This window comes from Trichosurus vulpecula, chromosome 9 (assembly GCF_011100635.1).
Source record: "Trichosurus vulpecula isolate mTriVul1 chromosome 9, mTriVul1.pri, whole genome shotgun sequence".
In the NCBI taxonomy this organism is placed as follows: Eukaryota; Metazoa; Chordata; class Mammalia; order Diprotodontia; family Phalangeridae; genus Trichosurus; species Trichosurus vulpecula.
In genome coordinates this window covers 85,329,978-85,346,359 of record NC_050581.1, presented here as the reverse complement: position 1 = coordinate 85,346,359, position 16,382 = coordinate 85,329,978, and the positions used below count along the sequence as shown (strand labels likewise).

The 16,382-nt window shown below is 38.5% G+C and overlaps 1 pseudogene; it reads right to left on the bottom strand.

The window, feature by feature from the left end:
* Nucleotides 1-8,666: 8,666 nt before the first annotated feature.
* Nucleotides 8,667-9,405, bottom strand: LOC118832400 (annotated as a pseudogene).
* Between the last annotated feature and the right edge of the window lie 6,977 nt (nt 9,406-16,382).

Genomic DNA, 16,382 nt, shown 5'->3' with positions numbered 1-16,382 from the left:
AAGGCAGATAAAATATTGGGTGGGGAGACCCATTAGATTTGGAATCAGAGGACCTGAGTTTTAATCTTGGCTCTGCTATTGGATAGCAAGAAGGTCACATTGGTCAATATTTAAAGAAATTAATTCAAGCTATTCACTTTAAGGTCAAATACTGAAGCTGAAGCTTAAATACTTTGGGCACATAATGAGAAGATGGGATTCGTTGGAAAAGACCTTGTTATTGGGAAAGATTGAAGGCAAAAGGAAAAGAGGATGGCAGAGGATAAGATGGATGATGTCATGGAAGCAGTGAAGATGAACTTGAATTTGGACAGACTTTGAGAGATAGTGGAGGATAGAAGGGTCTGGAGTGCTATGGTCCATGGGGTCATGAAGAGTCAAATAACAACTATTATCTGCACTTATAGGACCTTAGGTAAGTCCTCATGTCTTGGGGCCTCAGTTTCCTCACATATAAAATGAAGACATTGGATTAGGTGATCTTCTAAAGTTCCTTCCGGTTCTAAATCTATGATTTTCTCATCCCTCTAATTGTTAGTGCTTTTTTTGTGGGCAGTTAGGTTTTCATTTCATGTAGGAACTCCTACAATAATTACATATTTGTTTTTTGGTCCCGACCCATTATTTCATTGGTGTTACCATTCTCCAATGGCAATTGTGTCATGTACAGTCTTAGAGATGCCTTGGGGCACTAAGAGGTTAAGTGACTTGCCCAGGGTCACAGTATAGGCCAACTCCACCCACTACTCTTATTGCTGCCTCCACATGGTAGGTCCTTAACAAATATTTATAAGACTGAATTGGAACTAAATGACTAAATGCCATATTAAAATTCTATATCCAAACAAAGTTCTAAGTGCATACTGTAGGTTGGTAAGAGACTGAAGTAGGACAAGGCACTTGTGCCCTTCAGCCAAAGTTTAAAAATTGTGCCTCCCCCCACTCCCAATATTAACAATTACGTGGGATGTCCCTTATACTTTGGTCATTTGCTCCATGACTACCTAAGCAAATGACTTCAGTGCAATCTTATTATTATGGATTTATAATAGAAAAATACTTCATTCAATAGCAGTAATAGCTTGGTTTCCTTCATTGGCAATATGAGAATCATTCTCTCAAGTAGAAGATAAATCCATAAACAATGCACAGGATTATCAAGTAGCATGGAGACCCCTAGAATGAAAGTTGAACAATTTTAAGCTTTTAGCCTTCTCCTTGAATGTTAAATTGAATTAGTCTATTGTTGTTTTGTTTTTCAATCTGAAAAGAGAGTATACAAGGAAAGCCAAGTTGACCAACTGTCATACCCTAGAGGCAGAATGGTGTATTAGACCATATTTATCAAGTTGGCAAAAGGGAATCCCTTAGTCTCTTGATTATCCATCATTCTCATTTGGAATGATATCATTGTTTCAAATTTGTTTCACCTAAAAATGAGAGCATTGACATCACGTGCCTACAATATAGAGAGGCATTAAGCAGCGTAGTGGAAGAAATCTTTCGGTACAACCCTGGGCAAGAGATTTCATGAGACTTGATTGGCTTGGATATTTTCTTTGAAGTTGATAAACTATCATAAGTATTGATAGGCTGTTGTGATTGATTTTGCTTGTAGAAATCCTTTGTGAATTCTAAAATGATTAGTAAGACACAACTTCCCTAACCAGAACGAGGACTAGGGGCTTGGCAGGTTATATAACCTTCTACAGTACGTGTGTGTGTGTGTGTGTGTGTGTGTGTGTGTGTGTGAGAGAGAGAGAGAGAGAGAGAGAGAGAGAGAGAGAGAGAGAAATTTGAGGAGGACAACGAAGGGCACTTTAAAGTATTTTTAAACAAATACTTATTATCTTTCCATCTCCTAAATTTTCCTTCCCTCCCTTCTACTTCCCCCACATATCTAATCAAGAAAAACAAATATAAAAATATCTCAAATATAAATATATAACAAAAAAAAACAAATAGAAAAATATCTCAACTCGTACACTGTTTCTCTCATCTCTTCATTGGGAGGTGAGTAGCATGTTTCATCAAGAGCCCCACAGAATTGTGGCTGGTCATTGTATTGACTAGAATTCTTAAGTCTTTCAAGGTTTTTGTTTTCATAATGTTGTTATTATTCTCCTGGTTCTGCGTACTTCTTTCTGCATCAGTTCATGCTAGTCTTTGCAGGTTTCTTTGAAACCTTCTCCTTCACCATTTCTTACAGCACAATAGTATTCCATCACATTCATTTACCATAACTTGTTAGGCCATTCCTTAGCTCCTAAGTACCCACTGAATTTCCAGTTCTTTGCTACTGCAAAAGAGTTGCTATTAATATTTTTGTACAAATGGGTCCTCTTCATCTTTCTTTGGTCTCCTTGTGTTATGTTCTATACCTAATTTTTTTTTCCAGATTGCATTCTCTCCAGTTTACCTGAAAGTATTTTTTTAATCAAACAGTGAGTCCTTACTTGGGAGGGGGGGAGGAGGCAAGAGCTAAATATTGGATATATTGTCAGACACAGGTGATGTATTGATTAATTTTGCTAAATAATTTAATTTATTATTATTTATTATATTATAAAAATGATTATTTATTATATGTTATTATTTAATGGGATGGCTAACTAATTAGATGAGTAGGGGTGACAGCAAAGTCAAAAATCAAAGTGATGTAAAAAAAGATATCAATAAAAATTGTAAAAGTCAAAAAAGAAACAAATCATCAAATTTGAATACCTTTATTTTACAGAGGAGGAAATTGAAATCTGGAGTTAAGCGACTTGCCCAAGATTATGCAGGTGATAATAAACAGTACAGCTGGAATTCAAATCCAGCTCCTCAAATTCCAAAGTCTATGCTCTTTTTCAGCGTACAATGCTACTTCTAGTAAGCATAAAAATATTTTAAATGCTTTTTAAAGATACATGCTAATAATAGGACCAAATTACAGAGTTGACTTTTTTCTCCCACACTTACCGCAGCCCCTCACTCCATAGTTAATGGAATGATGATAAATAAATCTTATACTGACAAAACCACATTAGTCCCTCTGTGTTCCCTTTCCTTGTAGGGGTGAATTAGTTTTTTTCTCTATCTCAATCTCTAAAGGAAATGGTTTTCCACTGGAAAGTAGTCACAGGATCATGGGATTTAAGAGTGAAAGTGACCTTAGAGTTCAATTCATCCAATCCCCTTATTCTACAGATGAAGAAAACGATGCTCAGACGGGGGAGGTGACTTTCTCAGTGTCAGTAAAATTGAAATTTGAACCCAAGTCTTATGAATCTGAGTGGTGAAGATTTTGTTACCACTGTACTCTGTATTACCATCAGACAAAAAACCTTTCCAGAGAACCCCTTAATTCTCGTGCCTCTTGACTCTTGTTTATTACTAATTAATCCAGTGTACAGCCTGTTTGTGCATAACTGTTTGCATGTTGGCTCCCTCATCAGACTGTGAGCTCCTGGAGAACAGCGACAATCCTTTGACTCTATTTCTATCCCCAAACCTAGTGCAGTACCTGGAACATAGTAGGCACTTAATAAATACTTATTGACTAACTGACTGACTGACAGAAGCAGTAATAATAAAAGCTCACATTCATGTAGCCCTTGAAGATTTGCAAAGGGCTTTATGTACATTATCTCATTTGGTCTTCACAAGAACCTGGGAGGTTGGTGCTTTTATAATCCTCATTTCACAAATGAGGAAGTAAATTGAGGCTCAGAGAAATTGATTTGGACTCTGTCAGACACGTGGTATCTGAAGCAGGATCTGAACTCAGATCTCTTTTATTCCAAGTCCAGGGATCTCTATACTAAACTCTCTATGCTGCTTTGAGCAGTTGAGAAATTATTGTAGTTTCTCAGCACAGGCTGTTTCATAAAATATGAAATGATTTGTCCCCAAACACCAACAATCCTATTTCAGTCCGATTTTATTAGATTTGTAGCATATTTCAATTTATTGTATGGTATCTTCGGAAATCTTAAAAAATGAAATCAGAAGGAGTCTTGGTTTTAAAATTTAGCTCTGATTTCACTGACCCAGCAGTTAACAGGGTGGTTGTGGGTGCCCACTTCCTACATTGAATGGTAATGTAAGAATCGAAGCCCAGAGAGAACAGTACACTAGAATAGAGTGACTCTCATCGGTGACTTTATAATGCCTTCTAATCCCTGCAAAGCATTAGGTTTTATAAGGCAATGAAAGTTAGCTATGGGAAAGTCAATTCTTTGGTTTTCCCCATAGCTAACTTTAATTGGCTTATAAAGTCAAATGTCTTGCTGGGATTAGGAGGTAATACAAGGTTACTGAGAGATTCTCATTCTACTATCAAGAGTTTGTAGTCACCCTGAACTGAGAAACTCTTTTTAAAAAATTATTTAATATTTTATTTTTCCCCAATTACACGTAAAAACAATTTCTAACATTTGTTTTTTAAAATTTTAAGTTCCAAATTCTTTATCTTTCTCTCCCCCTTTCTCATTGAGAAGGTGAGCAATTTGATATAGGTTATACGTGTACAGTCATGCAAAACACATTTCCATGATATTCGCGTTGTGAAAGAAAACACAGACAGAAAAAGAAAACTTAAGTAAAAATGCTTGCATCTGCATTCAGACTCCGTCAGTTCTTTCTCTGGAGATGGATAGCATTTTTCATCATAAGTCCTTCAGAGCTGTCTTGGATAGTTGTTTTGCTGAGAATAGCCAAGTCATTCATAATTGATCATTGTACAATGTTGTTGCTATGTATAATGTTCTCCCGGTTCTGCTCATTTCGCTTTGTGTCAGTTCACGTAAGTCTTTCTAGGTTTTTCTGAGAGCATGCTGCTTGTCACTTCTTAGTGCACAACAGTATTCCATCACAATCATATGCCACAACTTCTTCAGCCATTCGCTAATTGATGGGCATCCCTCAATTTCCAGTTCTTTGCCACCAGAAAAGAGCTGCTATTAATATATTTGAACATGCAAGTTCTTTTCCTTTTTCATCTCTTTGGAATACAGACCTAGTAGTGGTATTGTTAGGTCAAAGGGTAGGCATGGTTTTATACCCCTTTGGACATAGTTCTAAATTGCTCTCCAGAATTGCTGAATCAGTTCACAACTCTACCAACAGTTCATTAGTGTCTCAATTTTTCCTCATCCTCTCCAATATTTGTCATTTTCCTTCTGTGTCATATAAACCAATTTGATAGGTGTAAGGTGGTACCCTGAAATTGTTTTAGTTTGCATTTCTTTAATCAATAGTGATTTAGAGTGTTTTTTCATATGGCTATAAATAGCTTTGATTACTTTGCTTAAGAAACTCTTAAAGCACAACGAAGAGGTATGGATGAGCAGACCTGAAGTGGGGTAAGTGACAATGTGAGAGGAGAGCAGGGGCTAAGAGGCAGTTCTGCAACCCAGAGGCCAGCAAGGTCTAGTGGGAGGAATGTAATAGAATACTTTATAAACAAGGAATTCCAAAGGAAAAGTTGGGTGAAGGACTGTCACCAAAGGAATGTATGTTTTAAAAAAGAATGGCGATCACATGGTAAGAGTAAAGGCTAATGGGAAGACAGCCTCCATCCTCCATTAGGAATGGAAAGAACTCAAGAAAGGCCCCTATCACATTGAATGGATACCTATGGGGAACGTATGCAAGGACATGAGCAACATGACAGGCAGCCGCAGAAGGGTCCACATGATCTTCGATATTGGAGGGAAGACCACAATACATATTCATTTTATTGGAACCTTTCTTGTGTTTGGTCAATGTTCCTTTCCTGAAAATTCAATTTCTTTTGAGGCTTTCTGGGAGTGTTGCTAGTTTTGAAAGGACCTGAGGACTTACCCGTTTTCTCTCCCTCTCCTATCTTACCAGAACTCCTCCATTCACATTTTTTAAAATTAAACTCTATTTTAAAATTTATTCCAGCTCCACATTAGCACCAAATTATTTATTTTGTCATTATCCTTTTGGCTCAAAGAATAGAAACTTTTCCCACCACCCTTTCCATTCCTAATCCACTACCTTCTAAATATGCCACAAGTCTACATAACACCAATAACTAATTCTTTCTTTTTCTTTTCAGAGAGATAAGCACCAATCAGTATTATCTCAGTTTCTGCTCCAGAAAAAGATGGACCAACTATTAGTCACTGACCTGCTATCATTATGCCATAGAGTACCGCTCTATCCATCGCTTTATAGGATCATGATAGATTAGAGAACCAATTGCCTCCTTTTACGGATGAGGAAACAGAATTAAGAGTTCAGAGATGTTGAGAGACTTGCTTAAGGTCACACTGGTAGTAATTAGCAGAACCTGATCCAGGGCCTCTGACTACATATCTAATGTGCTCTCCAGCATACTTTACTATCTCTACTTGAAGGCTAATACATTTTTACCCATCTCCTGAGGGAGATTCATGAGGCGAGGCTAGAGGAATGTGGCTAGAACACCTAGCCTGGAGTCGTGAAGACCTGATTTCTAATCTGGCTTCAGACACTTATTAGTCATGTGACCTTGGGCAAGTCCCTTAACTTCTGTTTGCCTCAGTTTCCCTATCTGTAAAATGGGGATAATAGCACCTACCTCCAAGGATTTTTGTGAGCATCAAATGAGATAATCATTATGAAGTACTTAGCACAGTGTCTGGCACCTAGTACGTGTAATATAAAATGTTAGCTATTATCCTCCTATTTTTATTTAGTCCGCCTTTCAGCATGTTATCACTCTGATGGCTGGCACCTTAGTTCAGAAAATTATTTTCTACAGATGGACTGTAATGCCTATTTTTCTTTATTTTTCTTCTAAGTTCTATTGATGTATTTTGTTTCCTCATTACAAACATTTCCAGATTGCTCCTATCCCATGAGAACACTCTTGTAACAAAGGAACATGATTAAGCAACACTAACCATATAGTGACTTCATCTGAAAATACTAGCAAGAGTCCGTACCTGTGGTCTCCTATCTCTCTATTTTTTTGTGCGTAAACATTTTTATTTGACATTGATATTTGACTATTATCATTCAGCAGTAAATCACATTGTGTACAAAACATTCATTGAAAATCATCTTTATTGATTCTGAGGACAGAGTTGCATGCTGGTTCATCTGGCTCTTGTCAGACTCTCTAGTAGGCAGGCCCACTGCTCTTACCATTGTCCCTTCTGAATGAAAGAGGCCAAGTGCTAGCATCCACAGCAGAAAGCTGATGGACTCTTTTCTTAGAAAAAATAAGGGACTATGTATTCCTACCACAAAAGGATTTGAGCAGTTTTGCTTAAAGTTGTTGTTTGCGTGTCATTGCTCATGGTGTCATAAGTCGCCATCGCATATGGCGATGACCGTGGACGATGAGGAAATAATAAGTCTAGTCTCCATGGGGAAGAAACTTGAACAACTTTCCAATACAGCAGGCCTGTGATCTGAGATGGGTTTCAGTGACAACATGATCCTAGCCTGTATTTGCTTGAGTATTCACTCATTAAGATACTGTTGAAATGAGTTCCTTGGAAACTGATAGAGCTTTACATTTATGGGCTAAAACTGTTCCTTGTAGTTAGGAGTGTGACAAGAAGTTCCCTCTCCCATCCCTTCCCTTTGGCCTTTTTTGTTTCTATTCATTTTTTTCTACGCAGAATTCAGGTACTAGTCTGTGATTTGATTCTTTTGAGCTGAAACCCTAATAGGGAAATGGATATCCAAGTTAAAAAGCTAGATTTGGGCAAGAAATGATCAAAGTTAGTAGGATGGTCCCTTGATATAATTTCCCCTCCGCCCTTTGGTAACATTTCCCAATACTCTGTCTTCTTGCCAATGACTTGGAGAATTAATTCTGATTTAATTTTCTGTTTGTCAGCTGTGTCTGACTTTGTGACCCCATTTTGGAGTTTTCTTGGCAGAGATACTGGAGCGGCTTGCCATTTTCTTCTCTAGCTCATTTTACAAATGAGGAAACTGAGGCAAACAGGGTTAAGTGACTTGCCCAGGGTGACACAGCTGGTAAAGTGTCTGAGGCCAGATTTGAACTCAGGAAGATGAGTCTTCCTGACTAGGCTCGGGACTCTATGGGCACCTAGCTGGCCATTCTGATTTAATACTTTAGGTCATTAAATTTTGCCCCATTTTTCATGGATAGTAATGAGAATGGTAATGATAGTAATGAACACTCATCAGTGATTGAAAAAGAATAAAATAATAGGTTTTTTGAAGAAGCATAGAGTAAATTACAAAGTTTTGCTCTTAAGACCTTGTAACATAAGTCCAATGTGATAAGTGGGCAGCAGACAACAGTAATGTCCTTTGGTGGAGGGTTGGGGGTAGGACCTGAAAGTTTCCTGAGGAACTTAATAGCAGTTTCAAAGGGAGGACTGTTGTTGGGAGGAGGAGAAGGGTTTGGTGAAATTGACTGTGAATATTCAGATCTGAATTTTAGAAAGGACTAATCCAAATTTGGGTTTTAAATAAATTAATTGATTTTGATAATATTAATTAGCCATAAATTTTTTTCTTCATTTAAAAAAATTAGAATGTTATATCCTAAATTTCATGAAAAGAATTATTTAAAAAAAAACTAGCCCCCTTCCACTTCATGGCATGTAACTATTCTAATCCAGATGTGCTCTTCCTGTTTTTCAGTCATAAGCAGATTAAGTAAGGCAGGGGTGGATTTTGAAATGTCATTTTCTGGGTTCATCTTTGGTGCCCATGGTCCAGATGAGTGGATGGTCTGTTTCCACAGTCACAACTCCAGAGCCATCATAGATATTTGAAGTGCCGACTAGGGTTCCAAACATGAGCACGTTATCGATGAGGTTCCATTTTCGGCCAGTTGTGGTGACTTGCTCACAATGGTGTCCAACAGGAACAGGGCCACCCCAATCACCTTCAAGTCCCATGTCAACATGCAGTTTGTGCTTTCCCGGCTGAAGCAGGCAAATGAGGTAATATGCTTATATGATGGCAACAGGCACTGGAGTGATGGTAGTTGCATGAAAAAGGGTCTCCACAGAAGTCATGATCTGGTCAAACCATTCTGCGAGTCCACCCAAAGCCACAATCAGATCAACCTGGAGGTCCTTTTCCACTATCTTCTTCTGGAGCACTTGAAGGCATTTAGCAAAATCAATGCAGTCTTGATCAGGAGTTGAGACAGTTCACATCCCTTCATTTGTCTTTGACTTCAGGGCTAATAGAATCAAAGTCTCCACTGATGTACTCAGGTAAGAAACTCTCCCGCTCTCCCTCAGTGACATCGTACAAATGGTTAGCACCTCAATCAGCACTGGCTTTTAGAAGAGCTTTGCTCCACAGATGATGAAAATGACTTCTGTCCAAAGGTTGAGTAAGGATCAATAGACAATACTTCAAATTCCCAGTGGGAATCAGGCATTCCAGCGGGGTAAGGATATGCTCCATGTCAGATTATTAGCTTCTGCACAGCTGCTCAAAGAGCCACCATCTCTCTATTTTTTAGAGTTTAATAGTCCCATGAATCTCTCCTCTACCCCCTACCCCACTGAAATAAAAGAGAAAAGAAAAACAAATTCCTTGTAATATGACATGCATAGTCAAAGAAAACAAAACTATTCTGGAAAACAATTTGGAATTATATGGGGGAAAAAGGCTTCACGTTGATGGTGGCAGCTGAGTTGAGTTTTGAAGGACAATAGGGATTCTCTAAGGTGGAAATGAGGAGGCTGCGCACTACAGGCATGGGGGATGGCCCGAGAAAGGATGAGGAGATGGAGGATGGGTACTTTGTATGAGGAACAGTAAGAACAATCTGGTCAGATGTGTATACGGCATGTGAAGGGGATCAATGAGCAATAAAGCTACATTATGTTGTATTATATTGTGTTATGTTATATTTTCTATTATATTAATAGCCAATTATGAAATTAACGTTAAGTTTTTTCCCCTTATTTCCTCCTTTAGGGACCAGCCCCTATAGGCCAGTCAGTCACTCTCTGAAGGACATTGCCTATAGATGAGATTGCCCCAAATCCTCCAGGAACATGCTCCACAATCTTAGGCAGGACCCCACTCAACTAGGAGACCTTACAAACAGAAACTAATCAAGGTGAATTCTTGCCCTTAGAAAATAAGCCCATGTCATTTTACCCCTCCAGAGTTTAGGGTAACCCAGCTAATGAAGGAGAAAACCAACCAGAGTGGTCTGGTTAGACATAGATTCCTTTGATCAGCTTGCTGGAGGTGGCTGAGTCTCATGATCAAGTCACATTCTCAGCAGGAGGAACTGAAGACTTTTAGCTCACCTCCTCATTAATATACCCACCTCATTAATTGTTCACCAGGCAGGGTTGATTTTCACCTATCAGGGGCACCTCCTTTTCCTAAGGTATTTAAGTATTCAGGCATCTTTTTGGTTTTGTCTTTGGTTACCGAGAGAAACCACTGACCATCAATTTATTCATTTATCATCTAGCCTAATTAATAAATTGACTATTAATTACCCAGAAACTGTCTCTTGGCCTTTTCATTTGTCTCACTGGAAAGGCAGTTTGAGGCCAGATTGTTAAAGATTTTCAGAGAAATTTATATCTGATCCTATAGATAAGAGGGAGGCATTGGAGTTTATTGAGTAGGGGAGTGACATATTTAGAGCTGTGCTTTAGGAAAACCAATTTGGCAATTTTGTGGAGGATGGATTGGAGCGGTGAACCAATTAGGAGGCTAAGTGGTCAAGGCAAGAAGGGTTGAGCATAGAAGCTTTCTAAGTAGAATGGATGCAATCATATAACCCAGAATGGCAGTGAAGTTAGAGTAGAAAGAATTAGGAATTAGGAGACGAGTGGATTCAAATTCCACCCGCTTAAACTTGTTAGCTCTATGTCTCTGAACTTCATCTGAAAATGGGGACAATAATACCTGGACCCCCACCCCCAACCAGCATAGCATAGTTTGGAAGACAAAGTGAAAATGGATGCAAAACCATGGCATATCTTTAAATACTATACAAGTGTCTCCCTAAAGTCTGGACACATAGGCAATGTGGAGTTATTGCATCAAGTTCATGTGAATTTTGCAAAGTGCATCAACCTTCGCATCACAAATGATGGAAATCATATTGAAGATGTTATTTGTTAGTATTCCAATTAAATACAATATTTTCATTTCTTGAAAATATGCATTTTTTCCTATGTGTCCAGACTTTAGGAACACCCTGTATAAACATTCATTTTGATTATTCTTCCCAAAGACCATTTCTTTTTCCCTCCCACGTTGGATTGTGTCTATACTGTCCCACCTCCCCTCTCCCTACACCATCTTTTCCTCCTAGCTACTAGCCGTCATGTTATCTCAAGTGATCTCTTCCTTACAAATGTAAAAAAAAAAATCCCATCCTTCTTCCTCTTTTCTCTTTATCAGTTGACTCTGATCTCATTTTGGAAAGGAAAAGAACTTATTTCCTTGCTCCTTCTCTTTCATTTATGCACCACAAAATGACCCAAACTATGACTGATTAATATAAGAATAATGTTAAGGATATATCCATGTAAAGGAAAGAATGTCCTGTATTTTTAAATCAAGTTTGATCATAGTCAAGGGAAGTTCAATGACACAATCCAGAACCAGTACCAGTTTTAGGGACATCTAGGTGATTCAGTGGATAGAATGGTGACCTGAATTCAAATCCAGCCTCAGACACTTACTAGCAGTGTGATCCTGGGCAAGTCATTTTATCGCTGTCTGCCTCAGTTTCCTCATTTGTAAAATAGGGATTGCTTCCTATCTCCCAGGATTGTTGTAAAGCACTTCACAAACTTTAAAGTGCCAGCCACTGGGCTAAGCCCTGGGAATACGGAGAAATGTTAAAAAATAAACTCCCAGACTTCAGGGAGCATGAATGTATTACCGGTCTCAAAAGCCCCTTTTGGACTACCTTTCCAAGTGTCTATTTGCCTTATCCATCTCTAATTAAGTCTACTTTCTCCTCAATTTCCAGTTTAAGAAATAAGAAAAAGATTACTTCATTTTTGATTTATTGAATTATTGCTGTTTAGTTGTGCCCAACTCTTTGGTGATGCCATTTGGGGTTTTCTTGGCAAAGATACTGGAGTGGTTTGCCATTTCCTTCTCCAGCTCATTTTACAGTTGAGGAAACTGAGGCAAACAGAGTTAAGTGACTTTCCCAGAGTCAAACAGCTGGTAAGTATCTGAGGCTGGATTTGAACTCAGGTCTTCCTGACTCCTGACCTAGCTGTCCTTTTATTTAATTATTAGCATTGCGCTAATTATTTTCTATTATTTTTTTTTCCTGCAGAAATACAGTTATTTTGGCTACAACAGGAATTAAATAGACTTTGATGGGCTAGTCTGAGGAACTCGTCATTTGTAAAACTGTTTCTCTGGATCTGTACTTCAATAATAACCAACACCTTGGAATCTTCCTTCCATTTCCCCACCTCCAGCCCCTTCACGTTTCTAATTCTGTATATTTCTCTCTTTTACTTTCTATAGCTGGTCGTCTATCTCTCTCCTTTTTCTCTCTCCATTTCCTCCTTTTTCTTCCTTGACTTCCTTCCCTTTACTAGCTATAGTACAGGATTGAAGAATATTTTAAGCATTTATCTAATTATAGCTAATAAGGAGAATGTAGGCATTTTTGATAATCTGGAGTTTCAAGTAAGCTTAATAAAGAAGTGTGGAGAAAGTCAAGGAAGAAAGATCAAGAAGACAGTTATTTGAAAAAAGCCTGACCTGTTTTCCCTCTAGTGGAAGCAGTTGGGGAGCTCGAGGCCAGCAGGCAAATGTCAAGGCAATCGCGTGACATAAGTGAGACAGCAGGAGTGCAGAGTCGAGAAGCCTGCCTCTGCCCCAACCAGGCTCCCAATCCTGCCCCCAAAGTGGCCAGAAGAGGACCTGGGCAGAACCAGAGGGGCCCTTAGAGACCAGCTGCCCCAACCCTCCCTTGACACAGACAAGGATACTGAGTCCTAGAGAAGGGGAGAGCATTGCTGGGGTCCCTGAGGAAGTAGCCCTGTGTAGATTCTGATCCAGGTCTGTATGGGCTTCTAGATACTTTGTCTAGATGATAAGTCAGTCATCTTTGGTCAAACCAAAATGATTCTACATTTAGGCCAATTACATCTCCAGGGAAATGATTAGCTGTTCATGTTAATTTTACCATTTACAAAGTTATGTACATATTTCAGTAGCTCCATAAATACAACAATAATTTAGCCTTTAAACATTCTTTGAACTCTTTTCCCATGTGATGATTGGGTTAAATAAACATCAAAGTTGGATTTTTTAAAATGACAGTGCTTTTTTTTTTTCAGGGGGTAGGGAATAAAAAACAAAACCTATGTAATCCCGCAGATGTAGAAATATGATATCCAGATCTAGATATATGACCTTATAATGTAATGTTAAAATTATAGCTTTCTAAGTTGCAGAGGTACTAAACTACATTAGTAGTGGAATTTCCTCAGAAATCTCTATCTGAATGAAATAACAAGAAAAAGATGAAATATAGCATAATGGAATGGGATCTAGATCTGTGATTTCATTGATGTGAAGAGCTCCCTTGTAGAGATTCCCTTCACCCATGCAGATCATTTATTTACAGTCTTGGGTTGCTGCCTGGATGTACTGACAGGGTTTAAGAGACCTGCTCAGGGTCATACAGCTAATATGTTATCAGAGGGAATATTTGAACCCCAGTTTTCCTGCCTCCAAAGCTGCCTTTCAATAATTTAAAAGGGATGCTTTATTCATACAACTTAAAATTTTACAAATAAGTCACAGTCAGAATTGTGTATAAGGCACATGTAGTGCACTCTTTTGCCCTCTTTGACATGTATCTACATGGGTCTGTCTAGATGTGGCTAGTAGGAAAGCAATAATAGGTATCTCTAGAAACTCCATCTCTCAGGAGAAGACTCTTCACCAAAGTAGAATGATTTCTGCTAGGAGGGGGAAGCAAGAGGTTGGGGCCAGATATTTGTTATTTTGGTCTCTTCAGAGGGAGGGGGTACCAGGCTAGAATTATATCCACTTGGTCTCTTAAATGCTATCAGTCTAGGAAAAATAATTTTTTAGGTTCAAGCTGCACTTGATCTAAACTCCTGATTTCGACCCATTAATGGGGAAAGAATATCCCAAGTTATCTAACCATGACCTAGCCCCTTTTCCTACCAAATACCAGTTGCACAATGAACACATATAGCCAATAACAAATAAATCCATTATCCAAACCGATAGCAAATAGAAATCAGAGAAAGCATACTTAGGAGAATATATGTCAAACAATACACAGTGAATGAGTTCCCTCATTGGGAGTGAGATAACAGCTCAACCAGGACAGAAAGAATCCCAGTTCTAATCTATGGGGAAATTCCCTAAAGATCCCAGTGTTGCAGGCTGGATGTAAGAACTTAATGAAGGTACCGGCTCCTCTACATGTCAGTTTCTTCCCAGATTCTGTCTCTCCCTGCAGGGATCTGAAGCGGATCCAAATCCAGAATGGTATGTCTTCTCTTTCAAAGCTTGAAGCCAAAAGACCAGGATCTCTCATCTCTCCAGTTCTTAGCAACTTTACCCCTTATCCATGAAGCACTCAATAATCAATCTTCACCAATGAGGAAAGTTTTATACATATAGCCTTTAAGTCACTGGTTACAGTTTTATCTATTTAACAAGGACTCCTTTCTACAAATTGGACAAAAGTGGAAAGAAAACCTTATTTGGAATCAGAAGACTTGGGTTCAAATCCCAGCTCTGCCAATTACTACCTAGGTGGTTTTTGGGCAAATTCTTTAAACCTGTAGGCTTCGTTTGTTTGTAAAATGAGGATATTGGATGAGATTGGACTTGAAGCTCTTCTTAAGCTCTTCTAGCTCTACAGTTATGATACTTAACAATATGTGTACTTATAGAAATGGGTATTTAAGCATGATTTAAATAAACTTGCTTTTAATAAAATCTTTCCTATTTTAGAATCTACAGTCTTTGTATTTTTTTTTGTTTTCTTCATCACTAGTTTTCAAATTTAATTCTTTGACTATTTAAAGAGAGCTTAATTATCCAAATGATATTGGAGGTAAGAAGAGTAGAAGCCAGAGAGGAGGATCTTGCAAAGGATCTAAATTAAGAAATATAAATAATTACTTGTAAACTGTTATAATTACAAAATGCTTTTTATAAATACATATACTTGGTTTCACAACAAACTTTTATTAAACATCTACTACCTAATAGTCACTCTGCTCTGTGCTGAGTGCACAAGGATGAACAATGTCACAATCTTAACCTGAGGGAGTTTCTAATTTGGGAGGAAGTATGATATGAGGTAAAAATGTGGTAGGGACAAAACAAAGTTCCTAAATGGCCTAGCAAAATTTGAGCAGGCACAGGTCACTTTAAGTTGGAGACATTGAGGGAGGGTGAGCTGGACCTTGAAAGAAGAAAAGGATTTTTCTCTTTCAGAAGTTATTGATGACTAGGTTTCTATAAAATCCTAATTAATGGATTTCAAATAGCTTAGCCATATTTTGTTTTAAATTTCAAGATAGCTTTGTTTAAGCGTCTTTCAAAAAAGAACAACCCAAAAGTATGCACTGCCATTTTTTGCTCTAAATTTCTGCAAAATGATAGTGTTTTTCTTTCCTTAATAGGTCCTTGTCAGTAAGATGAATTTTAGTGTAAGGTGGATTTTAGTGTGTGTAAGGTGGATTTTTGTTATTATCTCTTAGGGTTCAGTTTCCCAAGATCCATAGCCATAACAATCTCTGTTTCCCAGGTATTAACTATGAGTTCTTAGGCTCATGGTTCAAAACATCTCCACCACATCTGAGCAGCATTATATAATGATGAATAATCTAAACATGTGTGCTGAAATTGTAAACATCCGCTGCTACTGTTCAGTGAGATATAGGGATGAGGTGATGTAAACTTGTGAGGCTATTGCTGGCAATATGCCTTCTTTGTCTGATGTCCTAAACAGGTGGGCATTGGTTAGTGAATTGGGGAACCTTTATGGTTGAAGGCACAAGCTGGAATGCTGTGTGCCTTGATGGGCCCCCATCGAGGCCGGGGGTGGGAAATCTGTGTTTGCCTCAACTGGCCCCCACTGAGACTTGAGGGGATTTAGGGGATGCTCAAGTTGTGCCTGTCTCGATTGACCCCATCGAGACCTAGGGGTAGTTGCCCCCTGCTTCTTGCCAGCCCCTGCGAGAAGGGTGATTAGGGAATGTTGTAGGAGTTTGTGGTGCCTTCATTATCAGCAATACTGTGTTAGAGAAAACTAGACTAGAGTAAAGCTTATTATTAACCCCTTTGAAGCTGTTTTCCTGTCTGACCAGATCAAGAGTAAACCTGTTAGAGGCTGGAGTCCAGACCTCCAGTACCTCCTGTGTGTTTTCTAACAA